The sequence below is a fragment of the Arvicola amphibius genome, chromosome 1 (genome assembly GCF_903992535.2).
Source record: "Arvicola amphibius chromosome 1, mArvAmp1.2, whole genome shotgun sequence".
NCBI lineage: Eukaryota > Metazoa > Chordata > Mammalia > Rodentia > Cricetidae > Arvicola > Arvicola amphibius.
In genome coordinates this window covers 30,137,950-30,150,242 of record NC_052047.1, presented here as the reverse complement: position 1 = coordinate 30,150,242, position 12,293 = coordinate 30,137,950, and the positions used below count along the sequence as shown (strand labels likewise).

At 46.1% G+C, this 12,293-nt stretch overlaps 1 protein-coding gene across 8 annotated transcripts in view; it reads right to left on the bottom strand.

The window, feature by feature from the left end:
• The window catches only part of Fryl (FRY like transcription coactivator), a 232,418-nt gene extending 226,980 nt beyond the window's left edge, over positions 1–5,438 (bottom strand). For all 8 annotated transcript variants that reach the window (XM_038321732.1, XM_038321751.1, XM_038321741.2 and 5 more), the window contains exon 1: positions 5,228–5,438. The gene's annotated coding sequence lies outside the window, so the exon portion shown is untranslated. The remainder of the gene's footprint in view (positions 1–5,227) is intronic.
• Between the last annotated feature and the right edge of the window lie 6,855 nt (positions 5,439–12,293).

The following is a 12,293-nucleotide window of genomic DNA, read 5'->3' as shown; positions in this document are numbered from 1 at the left end:
CATCGGGTCCCCTGGAACTGGAGTTAGAGATGGTTGTCAGTCACCATGAGGGTGCTGGGAACCAAACCTGGCTCCTTACTGAGAGACACAAATGCTCTTAACCACTTAGCCACCTCTCCAGCTCACCCTCACAAATTTTGGCTAATCAAAATTGCTACCTTATGGTCAAGCTCTATAGGACCCACCCTCAGTCAGACTGTCCCCTAGCCTGGCTGAGCCCAGATTTCAGACTTTCACTGTTCTTTGTTTCTGAACAATTCAACTCTTTCCCTTATGAGCACAAAGGTTAAGGAGAAAGGTCAATACAAAAGGAATCTGTATAAAGCCAAATACTTCACAAATAAGTGTTTGTTTTGTCTTTTGGTTTTGGTTTTGTTTATTTGTTGACGCAGGGTTTCCCTGTCTAACAGTCCTAGATGTCCTGGAACTCACTTTGCAGACCAGGCTGGCCACGAACTCACAGAGATCCACCTGCCTCTGCCTGCCAAGTGCTGGCAGTGTGCCAACACTACCTGGCTACTTCACAATAAATTTTAACACAAGTGATTTTTCAAAATTATTTTCACAGGAAAAAAAAAGTCCAGCAATGCTAACAAAAGCACTGATTCATTTTAGTGCCTCGGCTTAAAAAGAAATATGCTGCTACCCCATGAGCCAAATACGAAGGGCTTGTTTAGATACAGACACAGTCACACAATGGTATTTTCTCAATGAATGGAAAGACATATCTAGGCAGAATTTCAGAAAAATCCTACCCACAGGAAACAGCATTGTTTGAAATCCCAGAAAACAAGTCAGGGCTCACAGGTTTAAAAAAAAAAAAAAAAAAAAGCACCACACAGTCAAACCCACTCACCGGGAAGGCCAGATGGGGCTGCCAGGCTAGCCTGACAGTGGCCATTCAGAGCCATAATCAAAGAGGTGACTAACTGACTTAACCTAATCCTCAGTGCCAGCCCTGGCCTCCACAGCAGGCACAATTCCTCAAATTTACTAATGAATGGAGACTTTCCCTGATGAGGCTACCTCTCAGCAGGCGCCTGGATTTTCTGTTTTGGAATCATAGTAAGAACTTCTCTGCAGTCACAAAGAAGCACCTAGAACAATAGATTCACCTACTTTATTAGTCTACACCCTGCTCCCTCTCTGTGGCGAGAAACCTGAGGACCAAAACCCCTTCCACAGTCAGATTATGAACATTTCTCCCTGGGATACTTCAAGAGCAAACTGTGAGCGGCAAAGCAAGTTTTAAAAGTTCTCTCTAGAGATTACGCAAATTGAAAACCACCAAGAAATTTGGCTTATCATGCACTTCAAAAAGAGATAAATAAAAAACACGTTCTTTAGTATTAAAAAAATTACGGGTAAATATAAGCAGGTAAAAATGTTCCAGCACACTGCAGCTGGTCAGGTCGTTTTGTTGGTTTGTTTTTAATACTATGGCCACATCCTGAACACAGACATATTGCTGGCAACCTTCTATTCGATGCAAAATAAAAAAAAGTAGAATTACAGAGCTTATAGAATAATAATTGAATATTATTCTCCTTCATTCCCAATAATCACAATGTGCTAAAATTTTCAAGAGAAATCATTTAAGACAGCCCTGTGGTTGCAGTAAAAGAACAAAAGTCAGAAAAACAATAACCCACTAACAAGGCCTGCGATGTAGTGCGTGAGCAGCGTTACTGGACAGTCTAAGTCTAAATGCTCTTTCTTATCAACTTTAGAGGTAGACTCACGTCAGGACCTCTCTCTAAATATAAGCAAGTATCCTTTATAGTTCTCGGTTTATAGAATATTGGTGGGCTAAAAAAGAGTACCCAGGAGCTTTGGGCAGCTGTAAACATGTTAGGGCTCCCACTTCTACTGACCTCCACAATCTAATGATGGAAATAGACAGACACCCATACTGAACTGACAGATAAGAACAAAGCTGGTTCTGTGAGAGCATCTTACAGGCCCAGAGGGGGACAGAGAGGGCAGACTGGAGAAAGACAAGGTGATGTGCTGGGCCTGGGGTGGATGGGACCTGCCCACCCTGCAGGGAAACAGCTGAATTCACAGCTCAAGCTCTGACGCCCCCAAAATACTTGCGATATTTATAGCTAAAACAGTAACATACATACCCAATCCACATCCAAAAATATTCTATGTAAAATACATTAATACACACAATGAAACTTGCTAAGGCCACAGTTTCTTCCAGTCAGTGTTTCTTTACCCATGATTCCTGAGTCACTGTTACTCTGGACCTGGTACAGTTCTGACACACCCCCTCTGTCTCCCGTGGAGTGGAGTGTGACACTCTCCATTTCTGAACAAGACTGTCACCTATTTCTACTTTATCTCCCCAAACTTAAACATACAGGTCCTTGGCAGACACTGGTGGCAGGCCAAGCTTACTTCAAATAACTGTGATAAGTGAATGAATGCCAGTGAAGAATTGTAATACCACCCAAAAGGTATTATAAAATTAAATCACCATTTTATGCACCAACAAAAAAAATAGTGAGACTAAGACAGGCAAGTTCTATCCAACTGCAAACCACTTTTTGTTCATTGGCATACTCCTGTTCAGAAACAATGGCCCCTCCCCACAGTGGGGACAGGGAAAGGTGAGGGTTAGGGCTCAGAGGTCCAGGGCTTGCCTAGCACGCCAGGTCTGGGTTCAATCCGTACAGTAGGAATTGTTACCGCCAGTAACAATCTCTTTGAGTCTGAAGATGCTCAGAGGGAGCGCACATTTGCATTGCAGGTGTCAGAGGAGGAAGTGTCTTCCACACCCTTTGTAAGACAGCATCTTTTTCTGTCAGGAAGACCTAAAGCAGCACATCTGGGTATGCAGTTACACTAGATCTGCACAGAAACAGGACAGATAGTGGACAATCCCAGCTCTCCCAAGAATCCCTAAGCACAGTCTAAGACTCAAAATACCTTAGAAATATGTACACAGCACCCAGAAAACACAGAAAAACACATGTTGTCCAGGACATAAAGCATGGGCATTTCAAAGATAATTCCTGAACATTTTCTTTTTGTGCTCTTTTAAAAAAAAAGTCTATTGTTTAAATATGCCACTAAATAAAGAAAAATGAGAAATTTTAAATTTGTTTTAAACACCTACTTCCTATGATGAACAAGTAGGATTATGGCCAGACACCTGCCTGATATTATTAGCACAGATTTAAAATAATAAGGTGGCACAATGACAGATATTATCAAAATGAAGGTAAGTTTTTTTGTGACTTCATTTCCCAACCTCTGCAACAGAGCAAAGAATTCTCCCTCAAGTATCAATGTCTAAAGGTGTACTTCTTTCCCAAATATAATTTCTGGTGTTATTACTGTTGACACTGGGAACTTTCAACATTCATTCAAAAAAAATTAGACAGTAGCTTAACTGTAAACAAATTTTAAAATCTGCATTTCCTTGAAGAAAAAAAAAAACTAGGCCAGGTGTTTCAACCAAATTCACTGTTGCAAAGTGCCTTGCAAAATAACGTAGCAGCAGCAGCGTGGAAGGCAACCGGGATGGGACGCCACTTCTAATAATAAGTAACAAAAATAAGACCAAAGAATAACACGCCGGATGCTACTTCCTTTATAAGGTTGCAACTTGCTGCTTCCAAGTACTCTACAAAGCATTGCTCAAGAAACTGTCAAAATGAAGGCTTATGAAAACATTCTTTTCTAAATAAGGACTCTAACAAGGGATGTGTTGTTTCTAGCTATGATTTCTGCGGCAAGTATTGACAAGTTCAACGCTGGGATAATGTTCACAGTGCAAAGACCTCTTATTTGATTTACCAATAGAAAGAGTGCCTGCCTGCCTGCTCGTCCTTACAATGCCTGCATTCAGTAGGAGAGATCAGCTTTATGGAAGGCACCTGCTAGGCGGAACAGCAGTTTATAGAACCAACTTTTATTTCCATCAGAAGTTGTTCATTGTTTCCCCCCCAGTCCTACACACCCCGGCAACCTGCCTTGCTGTATTTTCCCTCTACCCTCCCGAAAGAGCTTCTGGCGTAGAGTCCTGGTGGTAATATTTTCCCTCGTTCAAAGGTTAAGGCAAATTTAGCTCTCTAGAGCGCTTGCCCCTCGGCCAGTTCCCCCTCTTTTAAAACCATAGCCTGGGACTCAGTGGTCCCACATTCTCAAAAGTCCACAAGAAAAGCGATTGTAGGTGGCGACGAACAAAGCTAGAACAGTAGGAAAGATCGACAGCATTCAGGACCCAGGTCGCCCTAGAAATCGGCCTCTGTAGACGCCAAAAAAAAAAAAAAAAAGGCTCGGCCGGGCCCGAAGAACCTGCCGCCCGGAAGCAACAACTCCCATCAAAAGGCAAAGAAAAGTTGCACAGCAGAGCTCGGCCCAGCAAGCAGCCTGCGCCGGTGCCTGCCTACGAACAGGGGGCCCGGGCTGCGCAGGCCCGGCCGCGGGCGGTGGCTGTGGAGTCCGCCGGGCCGACCGTGGCTCCGGAAGGCGCGGGTCCGGGGGTGCGCCGTCGCTTCGGGCAGAGCGGGCTCTGCGCCCGGGTCCGCACCCCTCCCAGCACCGCGGGCAGTGGGCGGAGAGACGCGGCCAAGGACCGCGGACAATGCCCGGCCCGGCCGGCAACCTCGGCGCGCTGCGCGGGCCCGCCGCCTTTCCACCCGAGGCCGCCTGCCGGCGCGCTCAGCCGCCCGCTTCCCCGGTCGGGAGAGCGACACTGCAGCAGCGCCTGCCGCCACCTCCCAGCCGCCCGCTTCCCCGCCGGGCGGTTCCCGGGCCCCAGTGAAGCCGCGGCGTGCGAACGGAGCCGGCGCACCGAGAAGCGCAGGGCGCGCGCTCAGGGCAGCCGGGCGCGCGGGAAGAGAGGAGCGCGCGTGGAGACGGTGGCGCGCGCCCAGGGCAGCCGGCCGCGCGGGCAGAGCCGGGCGCGGGCCGGGAAGGAGGCGCGCAGCAGAGCGGGGCGCGCGGTGCTCCCCACGGGTCCGCCGCAGCTCCGACGGGCTTTCGGTTGACCCCGGCTCTACGCCGCGCCCGCGTCCGTTAGGAGCCTCCCTAGCCGCAGCCGCAGCCTCCCACCTCAGTCCGCCTCCCTTGCGGCTCGTAGCAAGAAGGGCAGCCGGGCCAGGGCCGGGGACCCCGGATCCCACGGCCGACGGCCGGCCGGCATCCCCGCGCTTGCCCCCGCGTTGGAAGAGAAAGTGAAATGAAGCGCCTTTCCCCAGGCAACACCTACCAGGTCCCCAGTCCCGTGCAGCTGCCTTGCTCCTCCAGCGCCGCTGGTCCCCGCCCTCGGGCCCCAGGCTTCGTTCTCTTTGACAATGGCGCGTCCCCTTTAAGGAATAATCCGATCGGGACCGATCCGTGGTTAAACCTCCCTCCGACTCTGATTTTAACCGGATTTCTGTCTCTCCCAGAGCCCGACGGGCGCCCGGCGGTGCTGCGAGCTCTGCCCACCCCTTCCCTGCCCCGCCCACCCCCTCGCCTTCCTGATTGGCGAGGGACACTACACCAGGAACAGTGGTCCTCGCCCTCCACTGGCCGGCCCCCCCGCCGCTCAGAGTTTCCCCACCTTCGCCCCGCCCCCTTCCCCGGGTTGGACCTACCTCTAATCACTCTCTGTCCTCGCCTCCAACGTTGCTTTGGAGAACTGGCAGTCAAGGCTCACCCTCCCGCCTCCGGAAAGCGAACTTTATTTTTATTGGTAGAAAGACATCTTCCTGTGTACCTGATTGGGCAAGGAAGGGCAAGTCTGCACGCCCCTTACCTATTATCACTCTCCCTGGACGGCTGAGAGAAAGACAGCCAGAAAGTCTTCCCTACTTTGCCTTCCTCTAAGCGCCTTTCCCTTTAAATGTTGGTAGAGGTCGAGAACAAACAGCCTATACTGAAGAAAGTGGGAAAGGGAGACGGGAAGGATGCAAAAATTTTCAGATGGGGAAGGAGCACTTCGCACTAGCTGTGGGATCCTGAGAACCCAATCCGGCTGTCTCCTGAACGCCGTGAGCACACCTGAAATCCTAGTACTGACTCCTGAGAATTGTATCAAGTTCGCTCTCCCTGTCCACTCTGCTCACATCCTTTAATCTCTGGCTTTGAGAACCCGGAAGAGTTTATGAAGGTGTCTGAAAACCTTGAGGTTTCCTTGTTTATCTTGCAATCGGACGTTCAGAAAAAGCGTTTGAGTCCTCAACAGAAGTTCCGTTTAGGTCACGTCCTGTGTGTCGTACTGGCGTTTGCGAGGGAGCTACGTTAATTTTTGAAAAGATTGTTCTCTCTGGCGAAAGTCTCAAAGTCCCTCTTGCCACAAATAGGGAAAAGCACGTCCACCCAAAGGAAAAGGGAGAAGTCTCTCCGGAAAAGACGGCCTTGTGGCATAGTCACTGAAGGAGAGGGGAGCCAGCGACAGCCTCGGGGTCTGCCTTAGCATAGCACACCAGGTTCCCACCCCAGATGCAAGACACAAATCATTATTTCCAGAAAAACTTGCGTATGGTTATGGCGTTGGGCCCCGCCCAGAGGTGTTAAGGACAGATTTAGTGTCCTCTCCCTCTTTGCGATGGCCATCAGGGCATCCGTACAGTTGCAGCGACTCCCCCCCACCCCCAGTAGAATCGAGGCATGCCAAGAAAGTGTCTGTGCCCAGCGGCACCCTAGAAGCCAGTCAGTCCAGCTCAGAAAGAGGAAAATAAGTGGGGACAGTTGACAGAAAAGGCTTTTTCCTGAGCTCAGGAGGCAGAGCCATTAATAGCAAGAAGCAGTAAGAGAGGGGGACACGATTGGGGTTTGCTGGTGGTTTTGAGTTTGTACATTTTTATAGTCGTAGGGATTGAGTTTAGGGACTCCTGCCTGCAAGGTAAGCGCTCTGCCGCTGAGCTAAAGTCTCAGCCCTCTTGTCACAAGCCGAGACAAGAGACAGGAAATTAGCTGGTTTACAAGGGCCTTCTCAAATGCAAGCAAATGCAAGCGCCTAATAAATGCCTTTAAGGAAGCCCTCTGTCCAGCCTATTGCTCTAGATACAGTCATTCCTCCTTTCCGTATCTGCAAGGGAATTGCTCCGAGTACCCCAAGGATACCCTCATCTTCCAGTATCCTAGTCTCAAATAAAATCACTTACCATTGCAGCATGCTGCATCCTCTCACATATTGTAAGTAACCTCTGGAGTGCTTCTCATACCTAATACAACGTCAGTGCTATGATAATCAATCTACTGAATCACTCCGTGAATGAAGACATGTCTGTAAATGTTCAGTACAGACACAACCACGGTGGGATTTATTACAAAGTACATAAAAGCAAACCCACTGCCCAATATTTTCCATCCAATTCTAACTAAAGCTGAATGAAACTAAGAAACCTGAAGTTAGAGTTAGCTGTACACATGTGTACACATGTGCATGTGTGTATCAACTGTATTGATGTGTATTCATCCAGGTGTGAATACATCTTTTTCAGGATCCTCATTTATTACTCAAACTTTGCTTTTGGTTACGTACTGGGTTTTTCTTTTGTTTCTCAGTGCTGGGATGGAATTCAGGGCCTTGCACATGTTAAGGACACATTCCGCTACTTAGTTATACTCCCAGCTCTTAATCCACCCCCAGCTTTGAGACTAAGTCTAGTTTCTAGCAGGCCACTAGACTATAATAAGATGGTTTCTTGTGGGCCACTAGAGTATAAGACGATTGCAGTGTAGTGTTTGGGAGATAGTGGCACCTGGTATTTCAAGTGTACACACACCTGCAGCTTTTGTTCCATTCTAGGTGACATCTTCCGTTGTGTGTAAAGCACCTGCTTAGTGAGGTCCAGCTTACCATCGCTGTCTGCACCAGCACATAGGGCTGTGACCTCAGAGGGCAGCCACATTCACTCCTAGGCTTTCTTCCTTTTATTTAACTGACTGTGCGAAGCCGGCCTCCTTTCTTCTATTTTTTTTTAAGTATTCTGCGCTGGTCCGCCAGGCTTATTCACATTTCTGTCCACACACGTGGCATGGAGGCTGGTCTTGAACTCTCCATATGCCTGAAGATGACTTTAAACTCCCCATCCTCCTATCTCCATCACCCCAAGTGCTGGGATACAGGCATATGCCACCATACCTGCCTAGCAAAGTGATTCTTAATCTTCAATAGCACAACTGGGTAGATAAAGTTGCCCAAAAAACCTCAATCAATTGAATACTTCAGAAAGATTATAGAATTTTTTTTATGTTCTCAACACAAAGAAAGGATATATGTGTGAGGAGACAGAAATGTGCCAGTCACGTTAGTGGACCCTAGTATAGTATAAATACAACTTAGCTGAAAAATAAGTGTAGTTACTATCTTTATATTTAAATCTAAAATACATGTTTTGAAAACAACACAAGAACAAAACTTCTAGGGATATTTCCTTGGTTTCTCAGAAAAGGCCCAAGTTCTCCACCTTCCATATTTAAATGTGTCTCCCTGTAAAATAGCTGACATTCATGGAGAGCATTGTTGAAACACGACTCTCATCAATTTAAAAACAGTTCAGTCTATTTTTCTTACTGGGACAAAAAAGGGCAGGACTGGCCTTTGTAGAAGGCTGCCCAGCCCCGTCCTACTTACAATCCTGTAGGGCTTTCTTTAGGCACGCACTGAGCATCACCTAGGCACCTTGACAAAACAAAGAAGCCCCTTCAGAACCTGACTCCTGGCCACCTCTCAGGTTTCTTCCCTGGGCTCTCCTCATTTGACAGTCAAGCCTCATTGCCTTTAGCCATATGGTGCCCTTTGTGGGTCTCACCTTCCCTCCGTTCCTTCCCGAAGGACTCTCCTATTCATCCATCAAGCGGACGGGCCCCATACAGGTGTTCACTTTCCTTGGGAGGCCCACCCGGGTCGCACCCCCTCCTTGATTTAGTCTTCGTGCTACTTTCCTGCCGAGTGCGTACTACTCTGTTGACAGGCATCACACTAAAGACAGAAGCAAGACGTTTCTTTTCTGTCTCTTGCACGATCCGTGTTTGCTCTGGAAGAGCAAGGCCACACTCATGTGTCTTCGCTTCCACACCATGTAACATGATGTCTGGCTTCACTGAAGGCTTTCAGTAAATGCACAGCAAACTGAAACTGTGACCAAGAAAAGTCCCGCCACAAGTGAAACACCTTCTCAGCCTGAGTACCATTCAAAGAGCATTGCAATTTTGTAGTATTTTGTTGCAAATCCATCTTTTGTAGAGAAATGGGTCTCAGTGTGTTACCCAGGCTGTCCTTAAACTCTTGAGGACAAACCTTGCTACTTCGCAGAGACTCCAGAAACATAGCACCAGACTCAGTTTGTAGGTCTCCCTTGTCAGCTACTCCAGGTCACTGGTCCCACATGCACTTGTAAAATACCCAGAGATATTAGGGAACTGACATAAAGCATATCAACTGTTCTATAAACTAAAGGTATAACCAATAAATACATATAAAATGTCTGTCCCATTCTCATTATTTCACATAAGAACTTTTTTAAAAGGTTTTTCAAGTCAGGGTTTCTCTATGTAGCCCTGTATGTCCTGAAACCTACTCTGTAAACCAGGTTGGCTTCAAACTCAGAGATTCACCTACCTCTACCTCCTAAGTACTAGGATTAAAGGCTTGTGCCACCAGGCCTAGGAATAAGAACATCTTGAAAGCAAAAATTAATAAAGTTGTTCCTTCAGAATCAATGAGTTTTTAATTGAACACTTTAATATTGTGAAGAACTTCCAGGGACCTCTTGGTGAGTCTAGAATACTCTCTGCACTTTACATTACTTGATCTGAGGCTCCTTTTTACCTGTTTTTATGCCTGGGTGCTGTGTTCATATGCGTACAAGTTCATGTACATGTACGTAAGTGCAGGTGCATGCGTGTGCACATGAAGACCAAAGGCTGAAGTTGAATGTGATTGTTCCTCTATCCCTCGCCACCTCATTTTTGAAACAAAGTCTCTCTGAACCCAGAACTTCCTGACTTAGCTAGACTAGTGAGCCCCAGGGATCCTCCTGGGTGCTAGGATTACCAGTGTGCACCTGGATTTTCATATGGATGTTAAATATCCTAACTCAGGTTCCTCATACTGCACGAAAATCTTTGTCTCACTTTGTCGCCCTGGCTGACCTGGAACTCACTGTGAAGATTGTCCATCCTCGAACTCAGAGATTCCTCAGCTTCTGCCTGCTGAGTGCTGGATTGAAGGTGTGAGCCACCTTGCCCAGCACAAACAGCACTCTGATACCTGAGCTGCTTCCAAAGCCCTTTTGACCTATCTCAAAAGGTAGTTTGGAAATTAATATAGTTTCAGCATTTTCCCCTGTAACATTGAGGAGAAAAAAATTATTTGAAATAATATAAGAAAAATTATTAACCTATGTAATATTCATAAGGAGAAAAAAACATAATTTTTTGTTCTATTCTTAGTAAATATTACTGAATCATTACAGTTATCCTGTTTGCTTCCTGTAAAAATATCTGAGAAAAAAATTAATATTTATGAAACTTTTTTGTTTGTGTGTGTGTGGTGTGTGTGTGTGTGTGTAGGAGCTAAAGGAGGTCAGAAGACTCCCCTTGGATTCATGGGACTGGAGTTACAGATGGTTGGTGCTGCCATGTGGGTGCTGAGAACTGAACCCAAGTCTGCCAGAGCAGCCAGCTCTCTTAACTGCTGAGCCATCATCTCTCCAGCCCTGCTCCTGAGGCTTTTACAGGTTACTCTTGAATCCCCTTTTCATGCTTCATAGAGTTCTTTCTCTTCTCTTGGGAAGCCCCCAGCACTCGGAAGGCAGAGCCAGACAGGTGTGCTGTGAAAACCACTAATGAATAAAGAAATCGCTTTGGCCTGTTGATAGGGTAGAACTTAGGCAGGCAGAGAAGATGGAACTGAATTCTGGGAGGAAGAAAGCAGAGTCAGAGACACACCACGGAGCCACCAGAAACAGACACTGGGAATTTTACCCAGTAAGCCATTGCCACATGGTAATATACAGATTAATAGAAATGGGTTAAATCAAGATGTGAGAGTTAGCCAATAAGAGGCTAGATCTAATGGGCCAAGCAGTGATTTAATTAATACAGTTTCTGAGTGGTTACTTCGGGTCAGCTGGAACGAACAAGCAGGTCCTCCTCCTACAGATCTCTGTAAGTTTGAGGCCAGCCTGGTCTACAAGAGCTAGTTTCTAGAACAGGCTCCAAAGCTATAAAGAAACTGTGTCTTGAAAAACAAAACAAAACAAAAAACAAAAACAAAAACAAAACCAGCCCACAACAACAATAAAAACCACCTTTCAATCCTTAGAAATCCTTAGGGGATTTCTCTGATGTTTGTCAAGGAGGAAAACAATAAATACTTCAGTTCTTTTTATTTAAAAAAAAAAACATTTTTAGAGCCAGCAAGATGGCTCAGTGGGTAGAAGCCAAAAACACCTGACAACCTTCAGTCCCTAGAACCCACATAAAAAAACAAAGGAAAAGAAAACCCACATGAGGTTGTGGCACAAACCTGTAATCCCAGTATTACTCAAGTGAGCTGGGAGGCAGAAACAGGCAGATCTTCTGGAAGGCTGCAGCAGCCTGCAGGATTCAGCAAGCAAGACAGACTCTGCCTCAGCAAGGTATAAAGAGAGAACTCCCAAAGCCCTCATCCTTTTATCTCCACATATGTGTAAGCACACAACTGCACATACCCCTACACACACACAAATAAAAAAATAAATAACATCTGACTCATATGGCACGTGCATTTCTCTTGAACATTTAATAACTTAGGTTAACAGCCCAATGTCTGTCTATCCCATGTGACAGAGTATGGCAGGGTATGTACGACAATACAAGCCACATTGAAACATGGGGAGCAATGTTTGGGTGATATAAATACAAACGATTTTGCAATAGCACAAAGCAATCAGATAAAAGTTTTCCATGATGGGATAAATTACAAAGGCTTAACCACCCTGTAAGGAAAACTTCCACCACCGTGGTAAAGTCTGGAAACATTATACTCTAGCCTGGATTAAATGATTAATATAGATGAGACCATCTCCAATTACTAAAATAACATTTATTTTGTCCCACTTTAGCTCTCATATTTTCTTTTCCTTTTTTATAATTTATTTAAATTTATTTTATGTGTATTGGTGTGAAGGTGTCAGGTCCCCTGGAACTGGAGTTACAGATAGTTGTGCGCTGTCATGTGAGTGCTGGGAACTGAATCTCTAGAACAGCAAGTGTTAACTGTTGAGCCATCTCTTCAGCCCTCCTATATTTTCTTAAAATCATTTATAGATTATAAATTGTAGTGCCCTTTCCAGAGT